The following is a 12,594-nucleotide window of genomic DNA, read 5'->3' on the forward strand; positions in this document are numbered from 1 at the left end:
TTACCTTTCCCTTTATCTGGTCTGTGTCCCTGGTTCTCCACTGGTTGAGGTGTCAGATGGGTCGAGCCCTGTTTTATGCCTCAGAGTCGTTGGGTGTTAGCAGCAGTTCCTAAGTTCTGTTTCTGTTTGCTTGATCAGGCATGGCAGGGCAGGGTAAGGCAGGGGGTGCACTTTCCTTGTGTACTCCACAGAGATCTTTCTGCTCCCCTGCAGCTCAGGTCTCCTGCCCACCAGTTGCTCAGTCTCTATGAGCCGCCGATCCGTGTGGCAGGTAGGCCAGGCTCCGCTCTGCGTCCGGAAGTCGCCTCTGGGTGGAAACAGAAGTTCTAATTTTCTGTTCCCAATGGCTGGATAGGGCAAGGCGGGGCAGGGCAAGGTACGGTGTGCACTTTCCGTGTGCACTCCGAAGAGATCTCTCTGCTCCCCTGCAGTCTTGGTCTCCCACTCACCAGTTGCTCAGCCTCTATGAGCCGCTGTTCTGCCTGGCAGGTAGGCCAGGCTCTGCTCTGCGTCGAGATATTCCTATAGACTTACAGAATTGTTTAAGCAATTGACAGTTACTGTTTGTTATAGGAAGTCTGAAGTTCAAATTTTACATGGTGCAGCTTTCTTGACATCTTTCAAATTCTTTCTTCTGGCTTGCTATGTTGATTGTAGGTTTTTTTTTTTTTTTTTCTTTTTAAATTGGATATATTTTATTTACATTTTAAATGTTATCCCCTTAGCTGGTTGGTTTCCCCTCTATAAACTCCCTATCCCATCCCTACTTCCCCTGCTTATATGAGGGTGCCTTCCCCCCACCCACCCACACCCCCCCACTTGCCTCCCTGACCTGAAATTCCCCTACTTTAGGCCACTGAGGCTTGGCATGATGAAGGGCTTCTCCTCAAACTGATGTCCAACAAGGTTATCATCTGCTACATATGCAGCAGGAGACATAGGTCTGTCTGTGTGTACTTCTTGGATAGTGATTTAGTCCCTGGAAGCTCTGGTTGGTTTGTATTGTTCTTAGGGGGTTGCAAATCTCTTCATCTCCTTCAATGTTTTCTCTAACTCTTCTATTGGGTAATTTGTTCTCAGTTCAATGGTTGGCAGTGAGCATCTGCCTCTGTATTTGTCATTATCTGGCAGAGCCTTCCAGGAGCTGCTATATAAGGCCCCTGTTAGCATGCACATCGTAGCATCAATAATATTGTCTGGGTTTGGTGGCTATATATGGGCTGGATCTCCAGATGGGGAAGTCCCTAGGTGGCCTTTGTTTCAGTCTCTACTTAAAAGTTTGTCTTAGTTTTCTTCCTGTGGATATTACTGTTCCCTCATCTAAGAAGGACTGAAAGCACTTACACCATGGTCTTCCTTCTTGAGGTTCTTGTGGTCTGTCAATTGTGTCAGAGCTTTTGGGCTAATATTCACTTCTCAGTGAGTTCATATCATGTGAATTTTCTTGTGATTGGATTACATCACTCAGTATGATACTTTCTAATTCTATTCATTTGCCTAAGAATTTCATGAAGTCATTGTTTTTAAATGGCTGAGTAATACTCCATTGTGTAAATGTAGCGCATTTTCTGTATTCATTCCTCTGGTAAAAAACATCTGAGTTATTTTCAGCTTCTGGCTATAAAAAATAAGGCTTCGATGAATGTAGTAGAGCATGTGTCCTTGTTAGATGTTGAAACATCTTTTGGGTATATGCTCAGGAATTGTATAGCTTAGTCCTCAGGTAGTACTATGTCCAATTTTCAAAGAAAACTCCATAATGATTTCCAGAATGGTTGTACCGGCTTGCAATTCCACCAAAAAGTGGAGGATTATTCCTCTTTTTCCACATCCTCATCAGCATCCTTTGTCACCTGAGTGTTTGATCTTAGCCACTCTGACTGAAATGAGGTGGAATCTCAGGTTTATTTTGATTTGCATTTTCCTGATGACTATTTATATTGAACATTTCTCAGCCATTCAATATTCCTCAGTTGAAAATTTATTGTTTAGCTCTGTACACCATTTTTTATAGGGTTATTTGGTTCTCTGGAATCTAACGTCTTTATTTCTTCTTATATATTGAATATTAGCCCTCTAATGATTTGGATGTAGGATTGGCAAAGACATTTGCCTATTCTGCTGTTTGCTGTTGTGTCCTCATGACAGAATCATTTGCCTTACAGAAGCTTTGCAATTTTATGAGGTCTCATTTGTCAATTCTTGATCTTAGAGCATAAGCCATTGCTGTTCTTTTCAGGAAACTTCCCAGTGCCCATATGTTTGACATGTTCTCACACTTTCTTTTCTATTACTTTGAGTGTATCTGGTTTTGTGTGGAGGTCCTTGATCCATTTCCACTTGAGCTTTGTACAGGATGATAAGAATGGATGAATTTGCATTCTTCTACATGCTGACTGCCAGTTGGACCAGCACAATTTATTTAAAAAGCTGTTTTTTTTTCCACTGGATGGTTTTAACTCCTTTGTCAAAGATCAAGTCACCATAGGTGTGTGGGTTCATTTCTGGGTCTTCAATTCTATTCCATTGATTTTACCTTCCTGTCTCTGTACCACTATCATACAGTTTTTAATTTAATTTAATTTTATTTTTAATTTTTTTATCACAATTGATATGCTTTTGGTCAAGGATGGTGATTCCTATGAAGATTTTGATGGGGATTTTATTGAATCCATAGATTGCTTTTGGCAAGATGGCCATTTTTACTATACTAATTCTGCCAATCCATGAGCATGAGAAATCTTTTCATCTTCTGAGATCGTTTCAATTCCTTTCTTCAGAACTTGAAGTTCTTGTCATACAGATCTTTCATTGATTGGTTAGAGTTATACAAATGTATTTTATATTATATGTGACTGCTGTAAGGGTGTCTTTTTCTATTTTCTTTCTCAGCATGTTTGCCATTTGCATAGAGGAAGGCTACTACTGAAATGTTTGAGTTAATTTTATCTCCAGCGAATCTGCTGAAGTTTATCAACCCCAGGAGTTTTCTGGTGGAATTTTTGTGGTCACATAAGTATAATATCATATCACCTACAAATAGTGATTTTTTGACTTCTTCCTTTCCAATTTGTACCACTTTGATATTCTCCTTTTGTTTAATTGCTCTGGCTAGAACTTTCAGTAGTATATTGAAAAGGCAGAAAGAGACTGGGCATCCTTGTCTAATCCTTGATTTTAGTGGTATTGTTTAAATATCTCTCTATTTAGTTGATATTGGCTACTGATTTGCTGTATATTACTCTATATGACTAGGTGTGGGGCTTGAGTTCCTTATTTTTTCAAGTCTTTTACCATAAGGAGTTTTGAATTTTATCAAATGGTTTCTCAGCTTATAATGAGATGATCATGTGGTTTTTTTTTTTTTTTAGTTTATTTATATAGTGGATTATGTTGATATATTTCTGTGTATTGAACAGTTTCTGCATCCCTGGATGAAGCCTACTTGATCATGATGGATGGTAATTTTGATGTGTTTTTAGATTTGGTTTGCATGAATCTTATTGACAATTTTTATTTATTGAGAATCTTTTTGAGCATGGATATTCATAAGCAAAATTGTTTTTGTTTTATTACTTTGTTGGGTCTTTTTGTGGTTTAGGTATATGTGTATTTGTGGTATCATAGAAGAAATCGTGTAGTGCTCCTTCTGTTTCTGTTTTCTGGAATAGTTTGGATACTATTTGCATTAAGTCTTCTATGAAGGTCTAAACCTACCTAGTCCTGGGCTTTTTCTGGTTGGGAGATTTTGATGACTGCTTCTATTTCTTTAGGGGTTATGGGATTATTTAGATGGTTTGTCTGATCCTGACCTAACTTTGATATCTACAATTTGTCTAGAAAAATTTCCATTTCACCCAGATTTTCCAGTTTTGTTAAGTATAGAATTTTGTATTAGAATCTGATGATCTCTTGAATTTCCTCAGTTTCTGTTGTTATGATTCCCCTTTTATTTCTGATTTTGTAAAATATGAATACTTTCTCTGTGCCCTCTGGTTAGACTAGGAAATGGTTTATCTATCTTACTGATTTTGCCAAAGAACCAGCTCCTCATTTTGTTTATTCTTTGTATACTTCTTGTTTCTACTTGGTTAATGTCAGCCAGAGTTTAATTTTGATAATCACCTGCCCGCTACTCACTAGCTATATTTGCATCTTTTTGTTCTAGAGCTTTCAGGGGAGCTGTCAAGCTGTTAATAAATACTTTCTCCAGTTTCTTTTCTTTTTTTTCAATTTTATTGGTTATTCTCTGTATTTACATTTCAAATGTTATCCCTTGTCCCCCACTCCCCTCCTTGCTTCCCCTCAACTTGCTTCTATGAAGGTTCTCCCTCCTTCAATCACCCTTTCAACCTCAGTGCCATGACTGGTTGATGATGTGGTTCTTCCCATGAGGTTGCAAGCCTTTCAGCACTTTCAGACCTTTCTTTAGCTCTCTCATTAGGGTCCCCATGTTCAGTCTGATGTTTAGCTGCAAGCATCCTCATCTGTATCTATGAGACTCTGGGAGTGCCTCTAAGGAGACATCCATATCTGGTTCATGTCAGTAAACAATTCTTGGCATCAGCAATAGTGCTTGGGTTTGGTGGCTGCATATGTAGTGGTTCTCCAGGTGAGGTAGTCTCTGTAGACCTTTTCTTCAATCCCTGCTCCTCTATTTGACCTTTTATTTCCTCCCCTGATTCGTTCTCCCTTCTGAGAAGGACTGAGGCATCCACATTCTGGTCTTCCTTCTTTTTGAGCTTCATAAGTTCTGTGGATGGTTTCTTGGGTATTCTGAGCTTTTGTGGGTGTGTGTGGGGTGGAGTGGGGGGGACTAATATCCACTTATAAGTGAATACATATCATGAGTGCTCTTTTGTGACTGGGTTACCTCACTCAGGATGATAGCTTTAAGTTCGATCCATTTGCCTAAGAATTTCATGAATTCGTTTTTAATAGCTGAGTAATACTTCACTGTAAATATGTACCACAATTTCTATATCCATTCGTCTGTTGAAGTACATCTGCGTTCTTTCCCAATTCTGGCTATTATATATAAGGCTGCTATGAACATTGTTGAGCATGTGTCTATGGGAGATGTTGGAGTTACTTTTGGGTATATGCCTAGGAGTAGTATAGTTGGGTTCGAAGGTAGTATGTCCAATTTTGTGAGGAACCCCCCCCCCCGGACAGATTTCCAGAGTGGTTGTACCAGTTTACAATCCTACCAACAGTGGAAGAGAGTTCCTCTTTCTCTATCCTTGCCAGCATTTGCTGTAATCTGCATTCTTGATCTTAGCCATTCTGACTGGTGTGAGGAGCATCTTAGGGTTGTTTTGACTTGCATTTTTCTTGTGATTAGGGATATTGAGAATTTCTTTAGGTGCTTCTCAGCCATTTGATATATTTGGCTGACAAGTCTCTGTGTAGCTCTGTATGCCATTTTTAATGGGATTATTTGATTCTCTAGTGTCTAACTTCTTGGGTTCTTTGTATATACTGGATATTAGCCTTTTATCAGATGTAGCATTTTTAAAAATTTTTCTCCCAATTTGTTGGTTGCAGTTTTGTCTTTTGACAGTGTCCTTGGCCTCACAGAAGCTTTGCAATTTCATGAGATCTCAATTGTCCATTCTTGATCTTAGAGTACAAGTCATTGGTGTTATCTTCCACTCCTTATTCCGGGATAATCAGGAAGAGAAAATTCATTCTTTGGGGAATGTCTGCAACCCAGGTCAGATCAGAATGAAATTTCAGGCAAATCCAGCCATTCGAGTCCAGTGGCTTGTGGCAGAAAGGGTTCTACAGAAGAGAGAAGAGGACAACAGTTCACAGACATTGGCTGAGCAGCTTTCACAACATTTCTTCCCCAGGCTGCTAATGGGGACCCCTGAGGTGAAGTCAGAATTTCCACTATACCACTCTCCTGATTGCTACTTTGGTAGCTGCCAGGAGGCCTGATTCCTCTGAAGACCACTTGGGTTTTTTGGTAACCAGCTTTATTCTGGCCTCACCAGATGATTGGGAATATAACGTTCTTGTTTAGAATACGAATGTCTTCGGAGTCTCAAATAAACCTCAACTTTCTTGCCATCCATACTCAAGTTATGACAAAAGCCCTTCTTCTGAAGAGTGTTCCGGGACACATCACTAATAGAAGGCAGGGTGGACAGAGGAGAGGTGCTTGGTATGGTTCTTGTTGGGTGTTTGATTCCCTCATATCTCACCAGAGAATGGACTGGTGGTTTATTGTCTTTAGTTGAAGATACATTTGAAAACCACACTTTGTTCCTCCAAGTCTTCCCCAGTTTGGGTCTTGTTCTAAGTCTCCTGGCCGAAGTATGACATTTTCAGGCAGGCTTGGGAGAAGTCAAAGGCAGTAATTGAATGGACACTGACTCTTTTTGTAGGGAAATGAATGACTCCTTCTATTTCCTGTCTTCCTGTTGCCCAACTGAACTCTTTTCCCTCCTCCCCTCTCCACCATCGTCCCTTTGACAGTGAGTTTATCAGTTCTCTGGGTCTCAGTCGATAGTTGACTGCGCAGAGCTGAGTTTTGACCTTGTCATGCTGGCAAACGTCTGAAACCTCGGTGCTCCGGATGCAGAAATCAACAGTATAAATTTTCAACTTTAAAACTTAGTGAAGATTCATAAAATCTATCACTTAGCCTAGATTCTGTCTTTATAGTTGAAACTATATTTTAGAAAGATTTATTCATTTTTATTGATGGTTTGATGGTTTGTCTGCTTGTATGTCTGTGCATTACCTGTGTGTGTAGTACACAAAGAGCCAGTAATGGAATTTAGATCACCTGGAATTAGGGTTACAGTTGGTTGTAAGCCACCTGTATGTACAAGAAAAAAAACTTGGGACAACTATAGGAGCAGGGAGTCCTCTGAACCACCCAACCGTTTCCGCAGCTCCAGGCTGAACATGTTTGTTCTACATAAATCCTCCTGATTCCTAATCAATTCATACTTCAGTTACCCTTAAGGGTTACAGAGTCTCAGAGGGTGTCAGTGACTGGATTCTCAGTGGTGATTTCATATTTTACCCATATTGACTTGTTTTCTTCTGCATTTACAGTTTGAAGGTATGTAGGAACGGATGTGACTATGTAAGAGTTAAGACTATGTAAGAGTTAAGAACATGACTTCCAACCCTGAGATTGTACTTCACACCAGTCAGAATGCTGAAGATCCAAAACTCAGATGACAGTAGATGCTGGCAAGGATGCAGAGAAAGAGGAACACTCCTCCTCTGTTGGTGGGGTTGTAAGCTAATACAACCATTCTAGAAATCAGTCTGAATATTCCTCAGAAAATTGGACATAGTACTACCTGAGAGCGTAGTAATTCCACTTCTGAGCATATACCCCAGAGATGCTCCAACATACAACAAAGACACATGCACCACAATGTTCATAGCAGCCCTATTTATAATAGCCAGAAGCTGGAAAGAACCCAGCTGTCCTTTAGAAGAGGAATGGATACAGAAATTGTGGTACATTTACACATTGGAGTACTACTCAGCTATTTAGAAACAATAATTTTACAAAATTCCTAGGCAAATGGATGTATCTAGAGAATATCATTCTGAGTGAGGTAACCCATCACAACAGAACAGACATGATATGCGGCCACTGATAATTGGATACTAGCTCCAGAAAGCTCTGAATACCAAAGAAACAACTCACAGACTTAATGAAGCACAAAAAAAAAAGAAAGAAAAAGAAAAAGAAAAAAAGGGGGGAGGAAGGCCAAATGTGGAAGCCTCAGTCTATCTTAGAAAAAAAAAACAATAAGTGTATAGCACCCTCTCAGAGTGGGGTACACCTAGACCTGAAATCATTAATAACTCAAGAGCTAAGAAAATTGCCTTATGGCAATTTTTGGTATTTAAAACCATTTGTTTTACATGTACTTTATGCTTATTGTAACTAGTAAGACTTCAGTGAATACTATTAAACCTTTAAAAAAAAATCAAGTACTGACAAAAATATATTCATATAGTTTTATATCAAACTGCTTTTAAAAATCTGGGCATGTATCTCTGTTTTTTTATAATAATATTATTTAAAACAAAACAAACAAACAAAAAAAAAAAGAACATGATTTTCTCCAAGAAGGACTGCTGTCTTCTGTAGATGCCTCGGGGAGCCACAGTTTACTTCGTCTTTTAAAGTTAGCATTTGATTTCAATTTTTTTTTTACTTAAAACAATAAGTATAAATTCTGTCTTCAATCCCTTATAAAGTCCAATCTGTGGATTCTGAACATAAATATATGGGTATACGCTTTCCTTTCTTCTTTTCTTCTTTTGGTTTTCTTTTCTGTGTGTCTGTTTACTTACAAAACTTCCATCCTTCAAAAACACAGCAAAACCAAACAAGCAACGGACCTAAACGTCTGTATAAATTCCAGTTTTTTTTTTTTTTTTATCCATATTGGCCTTTTGTTTAGCAAAGGCTCATTTTCCCCAGTGTAGCAGAATGCCAAGGTGCTGAGGTGGGAGAGGGTGGTTGGGAGAGAGTGGTTGGAAGAGGGAAGCGGGAGCGTCTTCATGGAGGCCATGGGAGGAAAGAGGGGAGATGGGATTGTGGGAAAGGGATAACATCTGAAATGTAATTGCAGACAATTTCTAATTAAAAAATAAATAAAATAAAATAAAATAAATAATATTTTAAAAATAATAATAATAAAGATATAAAACATGGAAAAAAAATAAGCTTTAGTCTCTTATCTGCCTGGGTTCTTGGTCACATGTTGCTGTTATCTGTAAAGATTCCTGACTACGTTGCCTATGTAGCAATTCATTTTTAATGGCCCGTGCTTATATTTTCAACATAGCATTTGCGTGGTCTCAGAAAGATCAGTCAGAACACAGAAAGTATGCAATCGGCCACATTGTTGAAAAACAGGGAAACACATTGAAAAAGTCAGGAGCTTATAGTAAATTTTAATTTATTTCAATGCCAGGAGGTTTAAAACCTTGAAACCAATCCTATTTTGATCTTAAAAGATTTTAAAATCAGGTCAAGTTATATTCACCCCAGCAAATAATTATCTAACTAAATTAATGTATGTGTGATTAAAAAAAAAACAAGTTGGTGAGTACATGTAGCTAAAAACAAATATTCTCACTGGCTGCAAAGACACTTCCTCTAAAAGCAGAGTCTGGCCATTGCTCTCCTAGACTATGCTGTTGCTGTTGTCATTGTTATTTAGCTATAGAAAATGCAGGACCAGACTATCAGCTTGAAACATTATCAATTAAATTTTCTCATTAGCTATATTTGGTTCCTTAATTGGCCTTTTTGACTGTGTAATTTCAAGTGATAATTATTTGTGGCACTGGCCCGTTCCTATATCAATGTTATCTCTTAATTAATTCAAAAATTGACTGAACTTTTTCCTCCTATCTTCAGACACAGAAGTAATTTGTGCATTCCTGCTCATCAGACAGTGCATTCAGCAGCAGATTTAGCAGTGACAGCAAGAAAGTCCATTCTCTCAGATATTAGTGTGGAAACACAGATCATAATCTTGGAGAGGCTGTGTTGTGGACAAATCACATTCAGTGTGAGATCAAAAGGGGAAAATGTGTACATATCAAAAGAGAGAAACAGAAGAAATGGAAGAAAATATGATTTATCTGTGAGTGGCATCCTAAGTTGAGAAGTTGTAGACTGGTTGCAGACTGGACTACACACTTAAGAGAAAGAATGCAGTGGTCTCCTGGTGCCTCACTCCTCTAACTTAATTATCCAGGAAACAAAGAAGAAAGCAGTGTGTCAATGGGCAGAAAGGTCCCCAAGCTGAAAAGTGGGTTTCCACTTCTGAAAGCATGGGTGAACTGTAGAGAAGGAAACACAGTCAGTGCAGAAAGAGTAGGCACAGCTAAGTTCAACCTTCCTGTTGACACTCGTGTTATAAAGGGCAAATGTACTTAGGCCATTGCTAAGTAATCATTTAAATGAGAACCTAAGAATCATTGAAAATATTATTTTGAACTGTAAAATTTAGATAAGGTTTTATTAGAAAAATATCAATAAAGTATAACCGTCATATATTGAGTACCTATGAATAAATGTTTATAAAAAATATAAAATGCCCCTTCCCAAGGAAAATGAATGCTATAGTTTGGTTCTAATTTGACTGAATTGAGTTCTTGTGTTTATTCTCCACATATTAATTTATATGTAGAATTCAAGTTTTGATCAGTGTCATCTTTTATCATTCTTTATGTGATTCAAATGTTGAGACTCAATAACACAACAGACTCTTTACTAGCCAAACATATGGAAGAAAAGAATAATTTTCAAATTAATCTAAACATACACCTAAGTGAGTTAGCTAAATGGAATGAAATACTCTAAAACAGATAAGTTAGTCAAGACTATGGATGAAAACTGTTATTTGCACACTGAATATAGACATATTATTATCACCTACAACCACATGTTATACGAATTCAATGCATTTAAATACATACAACACCTTTTTCTTTTCTTTTCATTTTTATTAGATATTCTCTGCATTTACATCTCAATTGTTATCCCCTTCCCCTCACTCCCATCCTCCTTCCCTCCCCCTCCCATTGCTTTCATGAAGGTGCTTCCTTTCCCAACCATCCTCTCCCACCTCTGTTCCTCTACACTGAAAAACGAGCCTTTGCTGGACCAAAGGCCTCTCCTTCCTTTGATGCCAGACAATGCTATCCTCTGCTATATATGCTCCTGGAGCCATGGCTCTCTCCATGTGAACTCGTTGGTTGGTGTTTTATTCCCTGGGAGCTCTGGGGTGTTTGGATGGTTGATAATGTTGTTCTTCCCATGGGGTTACAGACCCTTTCAGCTCCTTTGATCCTTTCTATAGTTTCTTCAATGGGGTCCCATTGTTCAGTCCAATGGTTACGTGCAAGCATCCTCATCACACACACACACACACACACACATATTCACACAGATATAAGTAAATATATATATACATACATACATATATATATATATATATATATATATATATATATATATATATATAAACATGGGCAGAAAATAATTGGGGAAAAATACTTGTTTTTAATGCTCAAAGAGCTAATTATAAAAAATGTACACAGGACTTTTATTTCTTGAAATTTTATTTGACTTCTTATGTAAAATGGTACAAATCAGAGATAAATGAGTAGATGCAGTGAATGCTTAGAATGGTGCCCAGATTATCATTGATCTTTGATAGTACTTTTCTTTATCTAATATGCATTTCTTGAAAAGCCTAACTACAATTCACAGACCTTAGGAAGCTTAAAAAGAAGGAAAACAAAAATGCTGAAGCCCCAGTCTTCCTTAGAAGGGAGAAGAAAGCACTCACAGAAGGAGGTAAAGGATCAAGTGCAAGAGCAGGGATTGAAGAGATTTTTCAGGGGCTGCCTCACTGGGGATCCACCCCATGATCTGCCATGGGACCCAAGCATTTTCACTGATGTTGAGAGGTGCTTGCTAGCAGGAACCAGATAAGGGTTCCACCTCAGGGGTTCTGCCAGAACCATACAGCTGAGCATGCTTGCAGCTAACCATCAGACTGAGCACTGGGACCCTGTTGAGGGTGCTGGAGGGGGAGTGAAGGAGCTGAAGGGGATTGCGACCCCATGGGAAGAATAACATTGGACCAACCAAAGCTTCCACAGCTCTCATGGACTAGATCCCCAACCATCGAGCACACATTGAGAGGCCCATGGCTCCAGTTACGTTTGTAGCTTAGAATAGTATTGTCTGGCATCAATGGGAGGAGAAACCTTTGGTCCAGTGAGGTCACATTTTCCCAATGTAGGGGAATGCCAAGGCACTGAGGTGGAGAGGGTGATTGGGAACTAGTGTACCTTTGTAAAGACAAAAAAAGAGGGAGGAGGAATTGGAGCTGAGTGGGAGAAGGGTATAACATTTCAAATGTAAATACAGAGAGTATCTAATAAAAATGCTTACATTTTAATTACATATATCTCTATAGAGGCCACAAATACAGAGTAGAATATCAAACTTTTAAGAGACCTTGGTGGCTCACCAAGTGCACATTTGCCTCTACAACTTAGATTTAACCAATTGATAGGATCATTCCTGATTGACTAATGTATTTTTGTTTTTTTGTCATCTCAAAGTCAGTTGGTGGTGAAGTTAGAACTTTACTCAGACCCATGTCTAATACAGATAGTATTTTATGCTGTTGATGTGAGGCTTTGTGCCTGTTCGTATTGTATCTGTTCTTCCGTGTTCAGTCAATGTCTCTGGGAATCCTGCTCTTTTCTGAGGCAGACCAGGTGAAGAGGAAAAAGGTGGACAGGAAATAGGAGGGGTGGAGGGAGGGGAAGCTATAGTTAAAATGTATTGCATGAGAGAAGGAAAATAAAAATAAATTAATAAAGGAAAAATAGGCTTTGTAGTTTTGTCTTTAAAGATACGCTGGCCCTCCCAATGAAGCACTTGAGCAAACCAGCTTTCATATCGCCATGCATGCCACTGAAAGTAAAGTGGTTTGTTTTGTAAAATGCTATCTCAGCACCTTTCTTCATTTACATTATCTGCTTTAGAAAACTTAAATTTGTCCATCTTTTTCT

General features: G+C 38.5%; 1 pseudogene across 1 annotated transcript; it reads right to left on the reverse strand.

Annotated features, from left to right (window-relative positions):
* Positions 1–5,574: 5,574 nt before the first annotated feature.
* LOC308424936 (developmental pluripotency-associated protein 2-like) lies at positions 5,575–6,920 on the reverse strand (annotated as a pseudogene). Its single transcript has 2 exons — positions 6,895–6,920; positions 5,575–6,312 (listed from the first exon to the last, which is right to left on the reverse strand). The product of its transcript is annotated as a developmental pluripotency-associated protein 2-like (transcript).
* Positions 6,921–12,594: the final 5,674 nt, after the last annotated feature.

Source organism: Micromys minutus, assembly GCF_963924665.1.
Source record: "Micromys minutus genome assembly, chromosome: 9".
Taxonomy (NCBI): domain Eukaryota; kingdom Metazoa; phylum Chordata; class Mammalia; order Rodentia; family Muridae; genus Micromys; species Micromys minutus.